Source organism: Podarcis melisellensis (assembly GCF_964234715.1).
Source record: "Podarcis melisellensis genome assembly, chromosome: 8".
Taxonomy (NCBI): Eukaryota; Metazoa; Chordata; class Lepidosauria; order Squamata; family Lacertidae; genus Podarcis; species Podarcis melisellensis.
Genome location: NC_138540.1, coordinates 3,240,395 through 3,265,138, shown reverse-complemented (window position 1 = coordinate 3,265,138; position 24,744 = coordinate 3,240,395). Strand labels below are relative to the sequence as shown.

Genomic DNA, 24,744 nt, shown 5'->3' with positions numbered 1-24,744 from the left:
TTCTAATGGATTATTGAATATTCCTTTAAGTTGTTTATTTTAAAGTTATTGTGACTTTTTTAATATTGGATCAGATTCTTGCTATTAATGTTTTATGTTTTATTATGTTTTTATCTGTGTTGGAAGCCACCCAGAGTGGCAGGAGTAACCCAGCCAGATGGGTGGGGTATAAATAAATTATTATATCATACATTAGTACCTTGGTTGAAGAACAGCTTAGTTTATGAACAACTGGGAATAAGAATGCTGCAAACCCGGAAGTAGGTGTTTTGGTTTGTGAACTTTGCCTTGGAAGCTTCCTGTTAAGTGTCTTCCATTTGTAAATTGAGTCCCTCGCTGCTAATCAGAGGCTTCCTGTTGAGTCTGTCGCTGTTGAGTCCCGAGCACTCACACAACACTTGTTGTTGTTGTTTAGTCATTTAGTCGTGTTCGACTCTTCGTGACCCCATGGACCCAGTTCAGCTACTGGTTGATTGATTGTGTGACTGCAGAAACGGATAAAAGCCCCCCATCCAAACAATGACTATCATCAGTGCATGTAAGAAAAAATAATAATTTTAATTTGTGTCATCTACAATGCTGTCTTTTTTATTTTATAGTACAGTACATTTATTATTGCCTTCATTTTCTGGATCAATGGTCTCATTAGATGGTAAAATTCATATAAAATTGCTGTTTTAGGGGTTGTTTTTAATTGTCTGGAACGGATTAATCCATTTTCCATTACTTTCTATGGGAAAGCACGCCTTGGTTTAAGAATGATTTGGTTTAAGAATGGACTTCCAGAACAAATTAAGTTCGTAAACTGAGGTACCACTATATTGTATTGTATTGCATTGCATTGTATTATATTAGTCCAGCATTCTGTTCTTGCAGTGGCCAACCAGATGCCCATGGGAACCTGCAAGCAGAACCTGAGCACAGGAGCCCCTGTGGTGTCCAGCAACTGGAATTCAGAGGCCTACTGCTTCCCACAATGGAGGCAGAGTGCAGCCATTGGTGGCTAGTAGTCATTAAGAGCCCTCTCTCCATAAATTTGCCTAATCCTCTTTTAAAGCCATTTGAGTTGGTGGCATTACTGCCTCCTGTGGGAGGGAGTTCCACAGTTCAACTCTGTGCTGCGTGAAGGAAGACTGTTTTGGAAACTGTGAATGTGGTAGGTTCACCTTGAAATGTGAATTGAATTGACTCTGCCTCCCCCCCCATCCCTATTCCTACATGTTGCTTTAGGCCAGAGGTGGCTAACCTTTGATCCTCCAGATGTTATTGGGTTCCATGACTAATGGCTGAGGATGCTGGGAACATGGTCCAACAACCACTGAAGGGCCAAAGCTTCTTCATACACTTTGCTTACAAAGTGTATACAGAATGCTTAGTCCCTAGCCACCTATCACATTAATTGGCCGACAGATAAATACTTGTAATTTAAAGGTACATATGTTAGCAAATGGACACTGTGCCCCAAGTCCTTTTAGAATCTAGTGGTGCCTCTTGGTGGCTATACATTAGATTCGTGTGTGCTCACCAGTCAACTATAACAGTTTCTGTTTCTTTACATCTGTTGTGCAATGTCCCAATGAGTCGGGTTGCTTCTCTTTATGTGAAATAGCAACATCTCAGAGACATGCAGTCTGTAATTATAGTTACGGGAGAGTTCAAAAAGATAGTCATGCACACGGTAGATGCATGCTCTATAAAGTGAAACTGGATCTTGACCTGCCCACCTGCAGTACAGTCACTCTAACAACTTATTTAAAAGAATCTCTTACACACTGCAAATTGCAGAATATATGGCAATGAGGTGCTTATCTCTAGTCTATCTCTAGTCTACCTGCCCAGTGCAGGTGATGCTATTTCCAGGAATGCAAGTGGTCTGTTGTTGTTCTTCGCATCTCTCTCTCTCAAGGGACAATGGAGTGCTCCTCCGGGGGTGAAGCAGCACTGAAGTGACTTTCCGCAATGCACAATGTGATTGGGTGTTGGACTACATAAGTGTGGGGGTTTTCTTGGGGGGGAGGGGAGCTCCCTCAACCCTGTGATTATGGTTGTAAAACAAAACCGCTGATGAAGTCAAATTGGTTGAACAAGATTAGCCTGGCTCATTTGTTGGGAGGAAGAACCTTTACATAACTAAAGAGTTGGCCAAATACTGGGGATTTGTTGCCTGAGGAGCCAAGGGCCAGAGCGTCTTTTGGAGGGAGTCTTTCTTCCCTCTCGTGGCTGATATCATCCATGTGTCTGTGCATGGAAGAAATAAAAAGACTGGCAGACCTGAAACTGGTTTTGAAAGAGAGAGTCCTGACCTGCTTTCTGTGCAGAATCCTAACCTGAGTCTTTGGAGACCCTCCAATAAATCTGATGGGGAGATGGATCTGTTGGATACTGTGAGCCTTCCATCTTATTCTCAGCCTGTACATCTGTGTAAATAAACCTTGTATCTCCTATGATAAGTTAGCACAGTTAGAATACCAACAACTATCTGACTTTTAGAAGATATCTGAAGGCAGCCCTGTTTAGGGAAGTTTTTGATGTTTGATCGTGTTTTTACTATTCTCCTGGGAGCTGCCCAGAGTGGCTGGGAAAACCCAGCCAGATGGGCAGGGTATAAATAATAAAGTTGTTGCTGTTGTTACCAGGGCTAAATCAGCTTTCCCCCAAGCTGTTGCCTTCTGGGTGGTTTGGTCTATGACTCTCATCATCCCTGACCATTGGATATATAGCTGGCGTTGTCAGGAGTTGTTGTCCAAAACCAGCTTGATAAAAGCAGGTGCACACATGTGTTTTTTTATAGCTCATACATACATAGGTCCCTTTGCGCCGTTGGGAAGGAACTCTGTTGGTGTCCCCTCCCCTGAAAAAAAATGCCACGTGCGAGAAGGAAAGGGGCTGGTTTCACCAACCCCTCGGAACGCCTCTGCTCCCAAATAAGTCTTCTTCCATGGGTTTTGCTAGTGGGATTAGGATTACAGCCTAAATAGATTTTCTTTCTCCCAACTGCTGTTAGATTTAGAGCTTGAAAACCTCCCTGGAAAACAGGCATGATTGCAGCAGGTACAGCACAAGATTTGGCCAATATATTGCCAGTGATTCTGGTTATTAATATATTTCACCCCCCAGGCAGTGATGCCATTTTGAAGTTTTGTTTTGGAAACTGACCTGACTTGTGCTGCTCATGCCATATCTGTTGGATTGGATCCCTCCACCTCTAACTGCATTTCCAGGAATACAGCTGGTTTCTCCTGAGTGAATCAGTCAGCATTCTTTAGTTAGAAAATGAAACTGATAATAGTCATTTGCTCTCAGTGACCAGAGTTCTCATTGGAAACTGGAAACTGAACCTGCACTTAGCAGAAATAAATGGCTTTTGAGAAAGGCAGCCCCACTGACCCCCCCCCCCATTTTCACAGATTGCAACTAAAATTGCTGTTGCGTCCACCTCCTCCTCTGACAGTTCCAGCGATTCTTCATCAGGTGTCAACCCAGAGCCCTTCGGTTATCAACATTGGATTCAGAGGGGCCTCCCTGATGCACCAGACATTAGAAATACCTTTGAAGAGCAGCACATTATTAGATTAGTGTGATTATGGTTCAGCCTCCCCCCATACAAGGCAACTGATGCCTTTTGGATTTCACCCCAAAACTGCAGGAATGCAGTTGGTGGCACATCATTTAGGTCTGAACGTGACTGTTCTCTCCCCCAGCAGCATCGCCAAATAAACTGCCTTTCTCTTGAGAGAATCCAGGAAGATGGATTCTGGTTCTCCATGTCTTCCACAAATAAAAGCAGCTACATCTCCTCCTGGTTTTGACTGATTGCAGCTACAGCAGCTGATGTGCCCTTTTCCTCATGCTACAAATCCAGGATGTCAAAATGCCAAAGAGCTTGATTTAGAACAGCAGTGGGGAGCCCTTTCCAGCCCAAGGGCCACATTCCTTTCTGAGCAACTTTTGGGGGGGCCACATGTCAGTGGTACCTCTGGATGCGAACGGGATCCGTTCTGGAGCCCCGTTCGCATCCTGAGTAGAACGTAACACACAACTGTGCATGCGCGGGTGGCGTTTTGCCGCTTCCACTCATGTGTGTGATGTCATTTTGAGCATCTGTGCATGCGCGAGTGGTGAAACCCGGAAGTAATGTGTTCCATTACTTCCAGGTCGCCACGGAGTGTAACCTGAAAATGCTCAACCTGAAGCATATTTACCGGTAACCTGAGGTATGACTGTATTCAATAAATTCCCCCCATTCTGCTAAAAAACAAGTCTCCTGTCTTGATCTCTTAAACTTCCAGTGAGTTTTGCCAGCTCTGCGTATTCCATCAGTTGCCAGTTGTCTCTTTTTGGAGCCAATTCCTCTTTCCAGTTTTGGTCATATATCATTCAAGCAGCCATGGTTGCATACATAAATAGTTTTTTCTGGTGTTGGCAAAACATTGTTCTTTGATTATTCCCGATACCCAGGCTGACGTGGAGGGCATGGGCATAGCTGGGGAGGGGCAGGGAGGGGCAGCTGCCCTCCCTAAATCAAGTAAATAATTCAAATACTTAACTAACTGACCAACTGCATTGCAGATAGCTCAGTTTTGCTCCCCCTAACATAAAGCTAGCCCCCCAACACAAATCCTGGCTATGCCTATGATGGAGGGGGTGTTTCTTTTTGTGAAGACCCCTCTCGCTCTCCAAGCTTCAGCGAAAGCCTGTATTCGCCCCATAGGACGCACACAGATTTCCCCTTCATTTTTGGAGGGGAAAAAGTGTGTCCTATAGGGCGAAAAATACGGTATTTCTAACGACACTGGCACTAAGCAATAGCCACTGATAACAGTGGACTTTCCCCTGGCATGCAGAACTGAGTCTTTATTTTGTTGCTTACTCCAGGATATTAAAATATAGGTGTAATATTCCAGAACAGCAAAGACGCTTTCAGACTTTCACTAGAAGCACCAATACACACACTGATATGTAAAAAATGCTACGTTGATCTTCTTCACCTTCAGCTGCTATTTTTTGCCCGCAGCCTCCTGTGTGTGCCAGTTTAATTTCTGTCAGCCAAGGTATTGAGCTCTTTGCCACCAGAGGGAGGCAGAGTCCACAAGCAAAGCCAGAGGAATTCAGCCCAGCTTTCCAGGAGCGCATTATGGGGAAATGTAATCTGCATTGGAGGAAGCGAGCAGTGTAGCCGGGCCCAAGATTTTGGAGCTTGGTGGTGTTGATGCTTAACATCCTGCTTCTTCTGGGCTCTGGAACTTCCCCTTTGCTATCTTTATAGAAACAAGGGTTGAAAATAGTTCAATAAAAACTCAACAGCAGGGCTGTTCTACTCTCTCTCTCTCTCTCTAGCATTGCATATTATTGTGAGATTATTATTAGTTTAAGTTTCATGTTTGTGGTCTTGGCCAGTACAGTGAGAGACCAAAATGTGCTTTTCGGTTGTCATTAATAGTTTCAGGTTTAAAACACCGTTCGTGTGACCACTTCCTCTGAGGGAAAGAGCTATAGTTGTCTAAGCTCAAAATGAAACATAACCGCTTATAGGAGAAGAGTCAGCTCTGGAATGTTTCAGGGTCTGAAAATCCAAACGGGACACCCCCCCCCCACATGCTAATTAACCTGGACAGGGGCGCCGACTTATAAAAAATATTGGGGGGGCCCATACCGACTTATAAAAAATATTGGGGGGGCCCAAGACCTCCAAACCGCTGCTGCTGGGGGAACAAAAGGGGCGAGCCCCGGGCTGCCCCGACCTTAAGTGAACCTGTGAGGTTGGCTGCCGCCGTGGGCGGTGAATATTAATGATGTATCATTTTTGTGCTTCATGCTGTGGCCACAGACATGTGATCTGATGGTGAATTTGGGGTGACCCAATGCAAAAATCCTGAGAATCCCTGTGGATCCATGCTTTGTAACCACGTTTTTGCACCATTGCAGCCCCAGGCAACAGTGGGTGCGTGATTTTTGGGGGGCAGGCTGTAGCCATGGACATGCTATGTGATCTGATGGTGAATTTGGGGTGACCCAATGCAAAGATCCTGAGGATCCATGTGGATCCATGCTTTGTAACCACGTTTTTGCACCATTGCAGCCCCAGGCAACAGTGGGTGCGTGATTTTTGGGGGGGCAGGCTGTAGCCATGGACATGCTATGTGATCTGATGGTGAATTTGGGGTGACCCAATGCAAAGATCCTGAGGATCCCTGTGGATCCATGCTTTTAAACCACATTTTAAGTGGGGAGGGAAGGAAAAACAGAACGGACAAGGAGCACGAGAGGGGTGTGCAGAGAAGCAGCTGGCTAAGAAGGCAAAAGTTTTCCCTCACCTACCCACCCAAGCCAGCCAGCTCCCGAGTGCTCTTGCTCTCTCTCTCTCTCTCCCCCCCCCCCTTCCTGGAGCACAGAGACGACACTCTGCTTGCCTGGAGGGGAGGGGCTTTCCCTGCTCTTTGTTCCGTTTGAGCAAACACAGCAAGGAAACAGAGGAGGGTGGGCAGTAAGACCCTGAGGCAGAATGCAGGAAAGCAGCCGCTTCTTCTTTTTGAGGGAAGAATACGGTAATAATTATCTTAAATTATTGGGGGGGCGGAGCCCCCCCAAACGAATTTTTGAGGGGGCTCGGGCCCCCTCAGGCCCCATGGAGTCGGCGCCTATGAACCTGGAGCACAATCTAGCAGGAAACTCCCCAGCGTGAGATGGATTCAAATTTACGAGCACTCCTGCTTGTCTTATAGTGATCATTGGTGGCTGTTTCTTTGAGTGTGAAATCTGCCGCACATTGTGAATGCATGAATGCAAAATGCATGTTCATCTCTTTTTCCTTATTGCAAAAACTCTGGTCTTTTGGGGAAGTGGGTTTGCTGCTCAAGAGCTATAATTACACAACCTGAATTTGCTGGGATGTGCTCAAATCCCACCCCAAAATAGTAACAGCCTATAAATGCCGTAATCCAGTCTTTATTGTTGTGATTTCTTTGTGGTGTGGTTATATAATCATGAGCATTCATCCTGATTCACTTGCAAGATGTTTACACATTTCCCTATTAATTTCATTTGAAGTTTGTTTTTAAAATTAATGTCAAATCAAAAATACAAACAAACAAAAACATAATCACAGTTGCAAAACATAGGAGCAGTACAGAGGTTGTATTTTCCAAATAAAAAGAGAGCCTATAATGTAGGGTCTGGAAGCAGAAAATACGTCATGAAAGCCAAATTTCACAGAGATCAGCTGGTGAATAATTTCCCCATGTTTGATCACCGCTTGTTACGGCAGGCCCACTGGCTGCTAAAGGTGCAGCTTCAGGGCTGACTTCAAAATCTGGCAGACTCAGCCGTGGGAACCAGGGAGTCCTGGGTTCAAATTTCACTTCTGCTCTGAATTTGCTGAACAACTTTAGGCAAACTGCTTTCTCTGAGCCTCAGTCTTTCCATCTGCAAAATGTGTGGGTGATGGTGTGCTTTCAGAATGTTATTTATCAGAAAATTGATTCATGAATCAGTGAGATAGGTAGATAAAACAGCAAGCCGTTAATGTACTTTTAAAATTTTTATTTATTTTTTATTCGTTGTTTTTGAAGTAGAAGACTAAGGCACTTTTCAAACCAAAGCAAATAGCAGCATTGCAACGGTGAGGCATCGGTGTTGGAGGAGTAGGCCAGGTTGCCAGCTGACCAGAAACCTTCACCACTCAGCTCTTGTGCCTTTAACTGCAGCTTGATATGTCAAAACTAGCCAGGCAAGCTTCTCACAGCATTCTGATAAATCAGTGGTTCCCGAACCTTTTTGGTCCATTGCCCCCTTGGTTCTATAAACTCATCCCTGATGTCCCCTACCCTATAAAAAGCATTCAGAATAGCAGTTTGCATGACCCACTAAGGAAGATAATAACACAATACAGTGGTACCTCAGGTTAAGAACTTAATTTGCTCTGGAGGTCCGTTCTTAACCTGAAACTGTTCTTAACCTGAGGTACCACTTTAGCTAATGGGGCCTCCCGCTGCCGCCACACGATTTCTGTTCTTAACCTGAGGTAATATTTCTGGGTTAGCGGAGTCTGTAACCTGAAGCGTCTGTAACCTAAGGTACCACTGTAAAATTCTGAACAGCAACAATTAATTGCATTTATTCAAACTCAACAAAATTGATGAACTTGATATACTGATGCCAGCTTTTCAAAGCATAGCAAATTACAGCACCCCCCCTCTGCTGCCCCCCTGCCTCAGTGCCCCCCAAGTAATTCCATAACACCTCAGGGGGAAATATCGCCCATTTTGGGACCCACTCAGATAAATACTCTCTATTGCTATTGTCTACAAATCAAGGCCCTGCAAAAACAGGGGCTGTTTGAAAACTGGACAACCCAAAAATCCATGGAGAGGTGCAGGGCGTGTGTCTGCACCGAGAAATCAGGCCTTCGACTGTTACCAACATTTTCTTCAGGCCGTGCTCCTGTGCCGTTAACAGCTTCTTGGAATAAATTCCTGTCCATCGTCACATCTTTACGCTGCAGTGCAGAGGGGGGGGGGCAGGGAGATACTTATTTTCATCCTAATGGGCAGCTGTTAAACACACACACAAGCCCTGCCTGGAAAAGTTGGCAACCTCGACAGCCACTTGACAGCCACACAGAAACCCTCTGTAAATATTTGGTCTTCCTTCCTCTAATTTTGAGCAGGGTTGAAATCTGTGGTTATTTGCAAATGAAATTTCTCTTTCACTCTGACTAGGCACTCTGATTTGAGTCAAACCCCACAGTGTGTGAAGAAAGCATGTTTTTGGTATCAAAGGGGGCAAGTTCCCCTCTGAAACTCCTGATGAGTCAAATGGATGCTCTCCTTTCAGTTACGGCCCGAAAGGCCCAAGGCAAGACTGGGAGGGGCCTGGGGGTGGAGGTGGGGCAAATTTGCCCTTGCTTACTTTAAAACCCGCTCATATTGGGTTGCCAGCCTTTTTTACGGCTTCTGCTCAGCTAGTAGAGTACGAGACTCTCAATCTCAAGGTTGTAGGTTTGAGCCCCACATTGGACAAAAGATTCCAATAATCTGGGCTAGATGACCCTCGTGGTCCCTTCCAACACGGCAATTCTATGATCCCTTACATACCGCACAGAAGCGACTCAGACCTTTTTTCCTGGCCAGTTGGCAGTCTGTTCTTAGATGTATTCATTTTTAATAGCAATTTAGGGAAGCAAATTAAAACCAGGGAAGGCTCCTGTGTAGTTCTTGTTGATTTCAGTGAGGCTTGTGCTGGAGAAGGTCCCCATGTGTGCCTCCGCTTGTGAAGATAAATCTGACCTTCTTTGGGTTGTGAGGTCTTGAGCACTGCACATTCTCTGACATGGGTTGCCACCTTTTCTTACTTGGGACACATCCTCGCCTTTAACTGCCACCAGAAATGACAACATTAAGCAGCTGCAGCTGGGCTCTCACCCAATAACTTAATTTCCATACCAGGAAAAGTAATCCAGTTGATTAATATTTACACATCTGCCCGCTGGATGGTACCCGCCAGCTTCAGGATCAGTCTCCCACCAAAATTCAGCAAGAATGGACTGCCCCCTCCTTGTCCTGGCTGCCCACAGGGTGCCTCTGAATCCCAGTTGTGGGTGTCCCAAGTGGGGAGAGTGCTGCTGTTACACTTAGGTGTGACTTGTGGGCTTCTCAAAGGCATCTGGGTGGTCACTGTGAGAAGAGGATGCTGAGTGTTAAGTTGTGGGTAGACATAGCAGATGACACAGCGATTCTTCCAAAGCAGCTCTTTATTTGTAAGCTGGAACAGAACTGACTGAGGAGCTCAGTCAGCCTGCTTATATAGAGCTCCAGAACAATGTAACTGTTGCCATTTTCTAAAACTATCCAATCACTGAATGTCACTTTTCAATCCTTCATTTGCATACAAAACTATCCAATCACTGAACGTCACTTTTGATCCTTCATTTGCATAACTATCTACAGTATCCCCCTGCTGGCCCAGGGTGAGAACTTCAGTACATAACACCAAGCTACAAGGACCATTGGCCTGAACCAGCAACCAGGCTCTTAGAATCATGGAATCATAGAACTTTAGTGTTGGAAGGTACCCCAAGGGTCATCTAATCCAACCCCCTGCAGTGCAGGAAACTCAGCTAAAGCATCCATGGCAGATGGCCACCCAACCTCTGCTTAAAAACCTCCAAGGAAGGAGAGTCCACAACCTCCCAAGGGAGACCACGGTCAAACAGCTCTTACCGTCAGAAAGTTCTTCCTGATGTTTAGCCAGAATCTCCTTTCTTGTCACTTGAAGCCATTGATTCGAGTCCTACCCTCCAGAGCAGGAGAAAACAAGCTTGCTCCATCTTCCGTGTGACAGCCCTTGAGAGAATTGAAGAAGGCTAGCATATCTCCTCTCAGTCTCCTCTTTTCCAGGCTAAACATATCACCTGATGATTCTGGAGGTTAATCTGTTATTAAAAGCACAGAAACAGAACCAGTGGGGTATTTTTTCCTGGTGTATTGGCAGCCTTAAATCTGGCAGATGCCCTGGGCAGAATAAAGACTGGGATTCGTGAGATGTGAAATTCTCCCATGGACATTAAACTCTGTCTTTGCATGATGGGAAACAGCAGCCTGTAGCACTTGGAAGAATGTCAGATGGAGTCGTGTGACCTAACATTAACCCAGGTTCTTCCGCACCCCATTTTGCTTCCTTTGCTGCAGCTCAGAATCTGGCAGCTTTGATCAGTCATTTCTTACCTGTTTATGCTGCCTTTCATAAAACTGTTTTTTTAACAAGTCCATTTGATGTTTTTGCTGGCTTTGTTTGAGTCACAAAGTGGGGATTTTTAAAAACCGTTTTAAACGTGGTTAGATTATAAAGGGGATTCTTAGTATAAAGAGAATTGTGTTCTCTCGATATAATATCATGGTTCCCACCAGATCAGCTAAATGGAACGGGTTTCAGAATACAGAAATGAAAACTGGCCTCATGCTTTGGTTGGTTAACATATAATATATACAACATATAACAGCCTCTCACACTTCTGTCCTGTTCTTTGCTTAGGAAGCTGAGTGGCTTGCCTGGGATTCCCACCGGTCTCCTCGTGAGGGTGGCTGTGCACCCTGCTTAACAGAGGCCTGTCCGTTGGTTGAAGGGCTGCCCGTTCCAAGTCCTCTTCCATCAGATGGAAGAACAGGGAGGTGAGGGAGGGCTTGGCATTGCCCTTCCACACTTAGCAGCACCCGGACACCCGACTGAGCAGGTGGGCATGGCAGTCATGAATTGGGTTTCTAGTTAAATAATAGTAATTTATTTCTAACTGAGTGTATGCAAATCAGTGTCCTTTTTTGCCCTCCCTTTTGGCAATGCGTAAGTGGCCATCAAAAGGGATGTGGGTGGCGCTGTGGGTTAAACCACAGAGCCTAGTGGTTGCCGATCAGAAGGTCAGCGGTTCGAATTCCCACAACGGGGTGAGCTCCCATTGGTCAGTCCCTGCTCCTGCCCACCTAGCAGTTCGAAAGCACGTCAAAGTGCAAGTAGATAAATAGGTACCACTCTGGCGGGAAGGTAAACGGCGTTTCCATGTGCTGCTCTGGTTTGCTAGAAGTGACTTAGTCATGCTGGCCACATGACCCGGAAGCTGTACGCCGGCTCCCTCGGCCAATAAGGCGAGATGAGCGCCGCAACCCCAGGGTCGGTCACGACTGGACCTAATGGTCAGGGGTCCATTTACCTTTACCTTTAAGTGGCCATCGAAGCACCAGGCCCCTGGCAGGGACACAGATGTTGTGGCAAGCCCTTCCAGCCTGAGTTGCTTCAAGTACTGCTCTTCCTCTAGCCCCCCCTGGAGGGATGTCCTCCCTGTTCCCCTCCGCTCTGAGAAAGGGCCAGGGGGCTGCTGGAGCAGAGCGGAGGTGGCGGAGCAGCACAGACACTCTTGTGGCCCAAATGCCTGGCTCTGAAGAAGGACCTCTGGGTGGAAGACAGGGAGGAGGAGGAGAAGGAGACCTCACTGCTGTTGCCTAAGGAATGAAGGAGGAATTCAACACTGGCAAGCCTCACCTAATTTGCACTTCCCCAAACCATGTGCAAACTGAAGAGCAGTTGGCCTTTAAAATTCGCTCTTATTCACATTTTGTAGCGCAAAATTGCAAATGTACAAAAATGTCTACATTGGGAAAATGTGTGTACATAATGTATATGTTAGTAAAAACAACATACACTAATGCATAATATTACAGGAAATTTCTTGCAAGATGGGGAAATGCATACATAAATAGGTACTTTAGGAGAAATTTGCATTTAATGCTGATGAATTTTCATGATGAATCTTTTTTTAAAAAAAGAAAATGCAAACTGTTGCAGAAATGTGGAGAACAGAAGGTGAGATTGGAAAAAATGAGAAGAGAAACAGAAACTGACAGATTCATTCATCCCTCTTGGCTTCTTAAAATACTTCTTTAAAAACTTTGCTCCTCTTAACGGCTGCTGCCGCTGCTGCCATGTTTCTCTTCACTTCTCTCTGCCTCTCAAGGGACCTGAGAAATCCAATTATGGCTGGATTTTAAAAAAATTCCTGCAATTTTTGTTTCTTTTCCCCAATGGTTTAGTTAGAATCAGAATTGTAGAATCATAGAGTTGGAAGGGACCCCGAAGGTCATCCAATCCAACCCCCTGCAGTGCAGGAATCCTGCCCACAGCTGTCCCCGAGTGGGTTCAAACCATCAGCTTTCTGGTTAACAGCCAGATGCACTAACCCCTTGCACCACAGAGCGTTTATTATATTTACATATAATGTCATGCATCCAGAGGTATCCTAAAGTGATTTACAGCACAGTGGTGCCTTGGTTCTCAGACTTAATCCGCTCTGGAAGTCTTTTCCAAAACCAAAGCATTCCAAAACCAAGGCGCACTTTCCCATAGAAAGAAATGCAAAATGCATTAATCCGTTCCAGACTTTTAAAAGCAACTCCTAAAACAGCAATTTGACATGAATGTTACTATTTAACAAGACCACTGATCCATAAAATGAAAGCAATAATCAATGTACTGTACTATAAAATAAATATGTCAGTATTGTAGATGATAAAGATAATTTTAAAAAATTCCTTACCTGCACTGATGATAGTCAATGGGGCGGCTTTTAACCACTTCTGCAGTCACACAATCAGTAGCTGAACTGGGTTCCACCCAGTCACAAAAACAAATTAACCAAAGAAGCCTAAAAAAAAGAAAGAAAAATACTGTAAATAGCAAAAACCAAAGCACCAAACTTAATCGGTTCTGGAAGTCCGTTTGACTTCCGAAAACCAAGGTGCAGCTTCTGATGGCTGCAGGTGCCCTGAAAACAATAGCCGACAGCCGCTTTGGATGTTCGGCTTCCGAAAAATGTTTGAAAACTGGAATACTTACTTCCAGGTTTTTGGCATTTGGGAACCAAGGCGTTTGAAAACCAAGGTAAAACTGTAATAAAATATCAATGCAGACTACTAGAAGTGTTCATTTGAAGAAAAATAATTTAAAATAGTAGAATTCCACACAGGATGAACACTAGTAATCACCAAATGCTTGACAATCAATGCTGTCCAAATGTCCATGAGAACTAAAACTTCTTTGCCTGGTGCTGGAAAGATGTCAACGGCAGGCCTTCGTGGGGAAAGCATTCCACAGGAATCTTCTTTAAATGGGAGACAACTGCAGAAAAGGCAGTTCAACCTCTGAATATCTCTCAGATGTGACACAAAGAGAAGGGCCTCATAACCAGCCTCATATAACCAAAATGCTTATGTCTAATTAATGCATGGACAGATTAATGCCATAAACTGACCTGCCACATCACCTGCTCCTTGAGAGGAAAGTAACCAAACCTATTGTTCCACTGAGAAGCTCAGTGTGTAGAGAGGCCTGAGCTCCAAGCTCAGATTCCATGGCTTTCACAAGCCTTTCTTGTGCCCATATACCAATAATTTAGGAACTTTCACCACTGTAACTAAGCCAAGCTTTACTGCCTGTGTTTTCTGACTGATGTATGAAAACATGGACCTGACATTTGGAGAGTTTGTAAGTAAACCAATTTTTAGCTTAACCAAATATATGATCTTTTTCTATGTTAGTGGAAGAGGGGAAATTTGGAATGAACTTAAAGAGAGAAGGGAAGGGGGCAGATGCTGGCTGCCTGGCGGGCACTGTGGCCGGGTTGGCGCTGCTGGGGCTGCGGGGGGAGGAAGAGGAAGCTGCTGGCAGTCACAGCCTTGCTGGGCCTGGGCGGCTCTCTGCTGCTGCTGCTGCTGCTGCTGCTTTTCCCAGCTGCTCACGTGGAGGAGCGCAAGAAGGGGCCCAAGGTCATGGCCAAGGTGTATTCTGATCTGCAGATTGGGGATGAAGATGTGGGGTGAGTTGTCATCGGCTTTTTTGGAAAGACAGTTCTGAGGACGGTTGAGAATTTTGTTGCCTTGTCCACAGGAGAGAAAGGCTTTGGCTACAAAGGCAGCAAGTTTCACTGTGTGATCCAGGACTTCATGATCCAGGGGGAAGACTTCACCTGGGGAGATGTAACAGGAGGTAAAAGCATCGACGGGGACCATTTCCCTGATGAGAACTTTGAGCTGAAGCACTATGGGCCTGGCTGGGTGAGCATGGCCAATGCCGGTAAGGACACCAGTGGCTCTCAGTTCTGCATCACCAATGTCAAGATGTCATGGCTGGATGGCAAGCATGTTGTCTTCGGCAAAGTCCTGGAAGGGATGGATGTAGTGAGAAAAGTGGAGAATACAAAGACAGTCGAGACAAACCCCTGAAGGACGTCACCATTGCTGACTGCAACACCATCAAGGTGGCGAAGCCATTTGCCATTGCCAAAGAAGAACTGGGCGGCTGCCGGAGGGCCAGACTCTGGCTAGCAAAGGGCTGCGAGGGGGCTACACACAGAGGCCTTGCATCGTCCCCCCCCCCAGAGCAGATGGACTGTCCCCACTGCTGCTCCCTTTCTGCCCACTCTTCCCCCAGCCACACTCTTCGGCATGGGGGGGGCTCCATTCTTGTCACAACTCATTCCACCAGCCACTGGTCATCCAAGTGGCTTCTAGGGCTGGGGGGGGGGCAATGGGTGTTCCATTCTGTTTTGTGAGAAAGCACAAGGACCAATAAATGCAACCATTGTGTTTTTGTAAAAAACAAAACAAAAATCTTTGAAATTAACTTAGAAGGGCATATATTAAAGGTCTAACATCTTATATTTCCACGCTTTGCTGCATATTTTGTAATTTTAAATCTCTGCTGGGGTTCTTTTACCAAATAGTACTTGTCCCAAATCTTGATCTTGTCATCAATTCTCTCTCTCTTCCTTGCCACCAACAAGATGCTGATCTCAGAGTCTGTGTAGCTTCATATATGGGCAAAGCTGGTCCACGAAGCTTCATAGGTCAAAACCAGCATGGACTTAGATGAGAGAGGTGCAACCTGAAACAAGCCTTGCTGTTATCTGAAAAAATCAGTCTGCTCTGCATTATGGCTCCTGGAAGCCATCCTTTGGAGGAGAAGGCTGTCCGTGGCTACCAGCCGTGATGGCTGTGTTCTGCCTCCACTGTCCCCAGGGGAGGGCGCTGTGGTGCTCAGGTCCTGCTCTGAGGCTTCCCGTAGGCATCTTATTCATCGGTGGGAGAACAGGATGCTGGACCAGATGCTCTTACAACTGTTTCAGTCTGAAGATGTTGTGTCTTCATCATCAAGGCAGCTTTTTCTCTCTCTCTCTCCCCCCCCCCCCCCGCTATCTTTGGCTTAACATGCAGCCTGATGAAGAGTTCTGGAGAACTTGAAAGATTGCTCACTATTAGGTGACACTACAAAAATCTCTTGTACCGAGTCAAACTCTCGCTCTAATTTGATCATTGTTGTCTGCACTAACTGGCAGAGACTCTCTGCCCTACTGTGTGGGTAATATTTTTGGACAGAATAGGATAGGATATATTGAGTCGAAAGAACAAACACTCTCTTGGCTTTTAAATCAAGGAAGGGCAGACTGTTGCAAAACAGAACCCAACAACACAAAAAGGAAGTGCAACAATATGGAAGAATTGTGGTTGTGCTGGTGCTGACAAGGCCACTGTGTGTGTGTGTGTGTGCACACGCACAAGCGTGTGCATGCTAGAAACATACAATAACTTCCTGATTTTCATCTGTGAGATGTTTGAGGCTGTTAAACCTCAGCCTCCCCACCATTTCCCCCCAATTTGATCAAAATGGGTCTAGCCCTGCTTCTGTGCCTTCCATGAAGAAATTCAACAAACCAAAGTTTTTCCCACTTTCGCGTTAAAGTGATGAAGGTGGTGGAGGAGGGAGCTTAATTTTGGCCACACCAGGTTGCTGTTAAAGGCACAGGAGCCAGACTGGTGAAAAACATGGCAACCTTACATGTTCAGGTGCCCTTGTGCAAATGGCTCTTTGACTCCTGCTCTCATGGAGCAGCCCTGATATTCTTGCGAGTGAGCTCTGCTGCTGCTTGCAAAGCTGGGCCTTTCATTCTGATATTGGAAAGTCCCTGTAGACTCACTCATTTGGTCAGACACCTCAAAACCGCAATTAATACAACTCCGGAAAGCCCAAGCCGTTCTGAAAACGAACAAGTAAAAAAATTTAAAATGAGTCATATCCCAACTCCTTTGACCCTGGTTAGAAAGAATGCAACCAAACCACAGGTTGCTTCTACTGAAATTTTTAGACCTTAACTGTTAAACTGGCCCAGCTCTTCAGGATATCTCATTACAGTTTGGGCAGCTATAATTTGCACTGATCACAGCCTCTTTAAAGGAACACCATTTTCATAGGGTCTCCAACTGGCCCCTTCTCCTTCAGTGCTTTCAACAGGAGCCTGATATGCAGATATTAGTGTGCAAGGAAGCCTATCTCCATGCCTGGAGAAGCCTCAGCTGCTGAATTTTTTGTTAGATCATCTGCTGTCGAAGAACGGGAGCAGCCCAGAGCAAAATTCCTTGGTCAGTTGGTAACCCTGCCTTTTAACCTGAGTGGTTATGGAGAAAAATAACACAAGCATTTTCTATGTCTGTGGGGCTTTAAATCTCAGCACCCACACTTTGAATTGTGCTCAGAAATGTCCTGGGAGCCACTTCAGACCCTCCAAGTGTCCCCATTTTCCAGGGACAGTCCCAGATTTACAGAAGCTGTCCCAGTTTCTGATTTGATCCTGGAAGACTTTTCCTTAGGACATCCCTATTTTCACTGGAGAAATGTTGGAAGGTATGGAGTCATGCGACCCCTGAGCCAAGCAAATAAGTAACTACGCAGTCTTTAGAAGACGCCTGAAAGCAGCCCTGTATAGTTTTATTATGTTTTCATATATGTTGGAAGCTGCCCAGAGTGACTGGGTAAAGGGTAAAGGGACCCCTATTTTCATTGGAGAAATGTTGGAGGGTATGGATCCTTTAGGACCGTTGTTATTTGGTCCTGGAGGCCACTCCCAGTCACTGGTCTGGCAGCTGCGTTCTGGAATAGGTGTAGTTTCTAAGACACCTTCATGTGCAAGCACATTATGAAACATGCAATGGGACTGCAGCCAGTGCTAGTCCTATTTGGAGTAGACCCATTGAAATCAATAGACACAACTTATTTGGGTCCATTAGTTTCAATGGGTCTACTTTGAGAAGGTCATTGGTGACAACCCTTACTTTCTGGGCAGGTGGCGGTGATAAATTGGCCCACATAGGAATCAAGATGATGGCTCCGTTTCCTTGCTTGGTGAGAGGCCCCAGAGATGGAGCTGAAATTTGCGCACACTCTCACAGTAAGACAAAGGCACAGTCCCTGCAAATCTCCCTCAAAGGCAAAAGAGGAACTGGTGGTTGGCCAAAGGAGAGAACAGAAAATTGGGGCTGTCCCCAGTACATCTGGCCAATTGGTTTGCACGTGCCCATGTTAATTAGCAGGGAGGGGAAGAAAGAATTTGAACAGTTGGCCAGGAGCACACCTGGAGGGATGTGGCAGGGCAGGGATTGGGGAGAGATGCAGAGACCAGCTTGGTGGGTGTCTAACAGATGGTTTTGTGGCTGAAATAGCAACCTGTCCCATTTCACTATAACAGACAGAAACATCTGAACAACTGAGATGAAGTCTAACCGATATTCAGAAAAGGAATTTGGATCCCCCACCCTAAGTGCAGAATACTCAACAGAAGATGCTCAGGCTCGGTCTTAGAGCCTCCAGGGAAGGGAAGTTTCAGAGTAACAGTCAGCAGTCGAAAGTTGCCAACTTTTTAAAATACAGTAACATAAGCCAGTGCCTGAGCTGGTAACAGAAGCCTACAGAAATCCTGTAGGTGAACTTTTGCCTGTCCCAGGGTTAATAGGGATGGGGCAGCTTAACACCTCTGTGTCAAAGGCACAGGAGTAGAAAACAAAACTGCAACCATTTTGATGACTTATGGATGGATGTTGGTTTATAGATGAGCACAGTAGAACAGGAATCCTAAAAGTGTGCATCAGAGCTCCTTAGGGTGCCATTTTGGTTTGATACCAAGTTGGTAATTGGTCAGCTCAGAAGGGTCCATAGATGGCTGTTCTAGTGGCGGTCTTTCCTTTGAATTGACATTGGACCACATTGGTCACCCATCACCTTAATTTACCCACCAAATTGCAATGTCCTGGTCCGTAGATCTGTAAAATTCATAAAGCCCAACAGACCAGTAGCATGGGTCAATGCTATAGGTCAATGCTGAAGTGTTGCATTTTGGGTAAATTAAAATGGCGGGCAGCTTTCACAAATGGAAGCCAATTTAGCATTCACTGCTAAAATGCCACTTGGGAGCTGGCGGGGGTAGGGGTGGCAAGTGGTGGTGGTGCAGTGTCAGATGAAGAGAAAGTGGACCGTCATGATCATTTGGTGGTGGGCCCTTGTAGTCTGCTGCCAGCCCTGTGTCCATGAGAAAACAGCTCGTTTGTGTTCAGAACTACAGTATACTCATTATTAACTAAATAACAGAAATTGTTGTCCACTGCATCTCAGCAAGGTCTGCCTCATTGGCACTGCCTCTTTCCATGCAACAATTCCAAATTATCCTGATTGGATCATTTCCTCAGGGCTGCATGGACTCAGTACAACTGCCCACCCGCAGGGGAGTCTCTCACATAAGTTTTTGCTCCAAGATGACTTCCTCCCATTCATAAGCAGAATGGTCATGTCTCAGGGTCAGACCAATTATTCAGGGATCTTTGGGCATTTCTAGGGCAAGGAGTTATGCAGGGGTCCTCAGACTTTTTCAGCAGGGGGCCGATTCACTGTCTCTCAGATCTTGTGGGGGGCCAGACTATATTTTGGAGGGAAAAAAATGGGAGGGGGGAGAGTTAGAAGAAAGAGGTGGAGTTGGGAGCCCCCGCGGCCACAGTCCCCGCTGCGGTAGGAGGGCCCAAGCATCGCCACCTTGTCGGCCACAACTCCCTGCTGGCCCCCTCGCTGCTCCCTCCCGCTTCCTCAGACCTCAGCCTGGGCAGGGACAGCAGCCGCCACAGAAGACGCCCCCTCCCGGCCCGCTGGCCCAGGCTGAAGAGGAAGGCGCCCAGGCAGAGAGGAAGAGGGCTTTGGCCCGGCGGCTCCGAAGCGGCTGGGCGGCAGGCAGCAAAGGGAGGGCTGGGAAGGAGGTCCACCATCCATCCGGGCGCAGAGACCCTGCCTCCTCCTTTGCCTTCCCTTGGCCGGGAAGCAGCAACTCACCCAGATCCTGTCCCCCGGGCTGGGCTCTTCAGCGCGGGGCAAGAGCAACAACCAGAGCAGCAGCAGCCCCAGGAAGGAGCCGAGCAGCAGCATCCTGATGAGGAAGACCTGCTTCTCTTCTTACCAGTGGGGTTGGCCCAGTGCATGCGTGTGATTCCATGGGGCAGGGCCTTCCTGGTAGCAGCCCCCCAATTATAGAATTCTCTCTCTGTGGAAATCTGCTTGTGGTCTTCAGGCATCAGCCTGAAGATATACATGTTCAGCTGGGCTTTTGGAAGGTAAATGCCTTGGGGTCCTAGCAGATGTTGTGTGCACCAGCATGTTCAAGTTTGGCTCTGCTGTCGGGAGTTTGTTTTTACTGGTTTCATCTTCTAGCCTCACTGTAGTTTAATGGTGCTGCACTCGACTGTGGGCTGCTGCTTGGGAGGAAGAGCAGTAGAGAGATAAATTTAACAGTAACAACGACGACGACAATGATGATAAAAAATTGCATCACTTTGCATAGATTGTGTAACGTGTTCCACCCCACCCCCATGATTAAGAGGCATATCAATTATGTTAAATAAACTAACTAAATAAATAGATTGTGGCCCCTAACGGTGAAAAGACACACAAATCTCCTTGCTTTTTACTGTATTTACTTTAGAGCACTGGGGAAAGGGGAGGAGCTATTTCCCCATCTCACACAATCTCCTTGACCAGTATTGCCCTCTCCTACATTCTATTGAACCTGCTGTTGAAAAGCCAGGTTCCCATACTGTAGCTGTCTCTCCCGCTACACCCTGGAGGGTGATAAGAGCAATATCTGGAGGGCAATTTAGATCAGGGAATATACACAGTTTCTTTAAAGTTTTAAGAAAAACGTTGCGATATAACATCCTCTAATCTCCCAAGTGACGTTATAGTTTCACCTCTAAAAGTAAACATTTTCAGGCTTTATCAATTCAATGAGCCGCCTGTTTGCAGCCAGGCTTTTGTGGGGGTTATTTAAAGGTGCCTTGGTGTCAGACGTTTGAGATGCTCTGCTCTAGAGATGTTGATGGGACAGTGCTGAAAATATACAGTGGTCTTTTCTCCTTCCTGGTCTCCTTATAATTCTACTTCTAATTTCTGACTGAGATCTCCTGACAGCGTTTTTATGACCGCTTCTTGCTTGGAAAGGACTAAAATCTTGCCCGCCTCACTTTCCTCCTCCTCCTCTGGAATCTGAGTCCTGAACAGTCTGTTCATTTGCCCTCCAGATCTTACTCATGCTTGCAATCCAAGCGTAATGCCTGCACAGATTTCGTTCAGCCTCTGAGCTGCATTTGGTGATGTAAGCTGATATTTTAATTCTCTTACAAGGAATGGTGTTTAGAGGAATGACTTAAGTGGATTACTCATCTTCTGTAATAACTTGGCAGCACTCCCGTTTCTATTCCTAGACATGACGCTCGAGGCTTTGATTCCTCTCCCGCCTCTTTGGGTTGTTGCTTTTTTGTTTTTTTAATCCGAGAAATTTACGCTCATGTGTTTTTCAAAGCCTCAACCCTCCCTGTGATGTGGCATTGCATTCTGGGAGACGTAGTTCTGTTTGCATTCAAGGCAGAGATTCCTGAGGCAGGAAAGCCAAAGGGCAGAAAAGGCTGGTGGTCAAAAGCGATGCAGAAACTGGTATGGCTGGACAGAGCCGTCTCGCTGATAAGGCAGCAGAGTGTTTCTAAGAAGTGGACTTCCGATTTCTTTACAACCCTTGGGCACTTTTCTTGTCAAAAGGTCATTCAGAAAGGTGATTCTTGGAAAGGAAGAAAGTCACCCAATATAGATGTCGCTCAGGCCTGAGGCACACATTTTGCACACAGATGGTCCTGGGCAACTGTCCTGCAAAAGGAGCAAGACACAACCTTATCCCTTGCCTTGCATATATATAAAAACTCAGGTTCCTTTCAGTCCAATGTTATTGAGTATTTGTGGCATTGCAATGACAAAACACCAGAAGATCTGCATGGGATGTCTCTGCAGAGAGTGTTAACCTTTCCACTACGATTTAGTTGTTTATTGTTAGCTGCACCCTCTGCTCGTTCTCAGCTCTGGTGGGGCTTAAAGGGTGGGCACTGATTCTCTTCTCTCTGCGCCTTCAGGAATGCTGGCTAGAGAAGAGGACTCTTCTTTGGCGATCACTCGTAGCTGAGCAAGATTGTCTTTCATGAACTTGGTCTTAACAGTGAGTCTGTAAGTTACAGTGGACTACAGTTCTGTCAAGGGGAGACACCAGCATGGCAGCAGTGACTGAATTACAAGGGGACATCCCCAAAGCATAATATGTCCCCCTCCATGTTTGACGGTGGATATGGTGTTCTTGGGGTCATAGGCAGCATTCCTCCTCCTCCAAACACCACGAGTTGAGTTGATGCCAAAGAGCTCGATTTTGGTCTCATCTGACCACAACACTTTCACCCAGTTCTCCTCTGGGTCATTCAGATGCACATTGGCAAACTGCAGACGGGCCTGTACATGTGCTGTCTTCAGCAAGGGGACCTTGCGGGCTCTGCAAGTTCTCAGTCCTTCATGGCGTAGTGTGTTACCAACTGTTTTCATGGTGACTATGGTCCCAGCTGCCCTGAGATCATTGACAAGTTCCCCCTGTGTAGCTCTGGGCTGCTTCATCACCATTCTCCTGATCAATGCAATTCCACAAGATGAGATCTTGCATGGAGCCCCAGACTGAGGGAGGTTGACAGTTATTTTGTGTTTCTTCCATTTATAATACAAGGGGAAAGGTGGGCCTTAATGGGAACAAGACAAAGCCAAAATTATGGGACTATTTAGCTCAGTAAGAATTGCCTGCACAATTATTGGTAGCAGCTCTGCAGTGTTTGAAATTATGTCTTTCCAGCTCTATTTGGAGCTGCCTGGGATTGAACCTGGACCTTTCGCATGCAAAGTGGATGTTTTAGCACCAAGGTCTTTCTCTTTCTCCCCCCGCCTGCAATTTGTTTAAATATATGTATATTCTACCCTTCCTTCAAGGAGTTTGAGGTGGTCACATGGTTCTTCCCATCCCATTTTATCCTCACCACAACCCTGTGAAATAGGCTAGGCTGGGAGACTGACTGACCCAAGGTTGCCCAGTAAGTCTTATTCCAATCACTACACCATACTGTCCCAGCCAGATGGGAAACCCACCCAGATGGGCATGGCATAAATTGTTGTTGTTGTTGTTGTTGTTGTTGTTGTTGTTGTTGTTGTTGTTGTTGTTGTTGTTGTTGTTGTTGTTATCCCTCCATGCTTGTTGCCAACCTTCTGTATGGCAGTGGAAAGGTAGCAAGTGGTGCTGTCAACTGGTTAAAGAATGTTCAGGTGATCAGCTGTCTGCTGTTTGCTATTCACTATCTATAAATTGATTTACATATTTCCATGTTACTAAAACATCACAATATGTGCCTTTTTGAGGCTGAAGAAAACATGTGATTGTTGTTTGTGTGTACTTCCTGACATGCAAATAATCTCTCTGTACAACAAATCTATGAACTAGCTCAGCTGAAAATTTATTTTGCTTTGAAAGAGATGTGAAAGTTCTCTCTGAGTTTATGTCATGGCAAGAAGTGGCAACCAGGAACTGGTGATCTTAGCCAGCCACTAAATCTTTCCTTGCCAGCCATACCCCCTAACCAGCTGCCACAACCATTGCCAACCTGGTGCTCTCCAGATGGACCATGGCTCCCATCAGCCCCAGCTGCCATGGCTGTTGGAGTTGTAGACCAAAACATATGGAGGGCATCGTGAGGATAAAAGACTAAGCTTAGTACATATATCTGATTGATCTGGCTGCATTCTTACACAAAAACGTAAATTGATCTCCCTTCTTTCTCAAGCAAGCTGGTTCTGCCAGTGATTTTAAAAGTTCATCATTGTAAAGCCCAGAATATTTTGGTCTCCCAAGGGGATGCTTTCAACTGTGTTGACTTGCTTGTGTGTTGAAATCAACAAGGGATGAGGTCCTTCTTGCAGTCTAAATGAAGTCCATGGGGAGGGGGCACAGGATAGCGATGCCCTCCCCTCTGAGGTGTATCTGGTGCCGACACTCTTTACCTTGGCAATGATGCACCTGAGTGCCCAGAGCTAGAATGCAGTGGTTCTGTGTTGTGATCAGTTGCTGTTTATTCGTGTTTTTGTAAGTTTTCACCTAACCTATTTTGTATGCGTTTCCTATTTGCATGTAACCAGTCCTGGAGCTGTTTGACAAAGGGCAGGCTTATAAATTGACAGACTGACAGAATAAAATAGGGAAGTCATAATACTTACTGCCTACCTTATAGGGCTGTTGTAAGGATGAGCAAGATACTATTGCTGAAGGTGTTCAGAATGCGCTTGCAGTTGCATTTATTATCCTTTTGCCAGTTGTTTGAATGGATTCTAATATTGTTTTTTTACATTGCTGTAACCCAGATTGAGACCATATAGTGAAGGATGGGCAGGGAACCAAATCTGCAATAATAATATTAATAAGAATCTTTATTTGATCACTGACCGATCATTTAAAGCCCCCAAGTCTCCCACCACTGCAGGCAGCAAGTGCTGATCTGCCATGATGTAAGCCAGCCCTGGACTTCTGGAGGCCAGGATGCCAGTGTCAGAGGGGCCTGCCTTTAAAACAGGGTGTGTGGGGCAAACTCTGGTCCTTGTCAGAGGTTGCTGGACCACCCTCATCCCTGATGTGACGGCTGTGCTTATTGGGTGGCTGATGGGAGCTGGGGGCCAAGGACCTCTGGAGGGCCACACCCTGGCTTAGCCCTCCCCAAAGGCTCTGTGAGGGATTTTTCTGCCATCTCCATTGTGGCTGTTCTCGGACCCGCATCCTCAGCACTGTACAGGACAGCACCCCTAGGCAGCCACCTCCATCCAGATGCCCTCCAGGTGATTTGGACAGCTCCCAGCAGTCCCAAGATGTCAGCTGAAACACCTGGATCCTATGGAAGATGGTTGCTTTCACCACAGCAAGCAAGGATGGCTGTCCCACTGGGAAGGATTGAAGAACACCTTTTTTTATTAATGGTGCAGAAGTTTCCTTCTCTCCGAACC

General features: G+C 46.0%; 1 pseudogene across 1 annotated transcript; it reads left to right on the top strand.

The window, feature by feature from the left end:
- The first annotated feature begins 14,129 nt into the window (after positions 1–14,129).
- LOC309375745 (peptidyl-prolyl cis-trans isomerase B pseudogene) lies at positions 14,130–15,109 on the top strand (annotated as a pseudogene). The gene has a single exon. The product of its transcript is annotated as a peptidyl-prolyl cis-trans isomerase B pseudogene (transcript).
- The last annotated feature ends 9,635 nt before the right edge of the window (positions 15,110–24,744 follow it).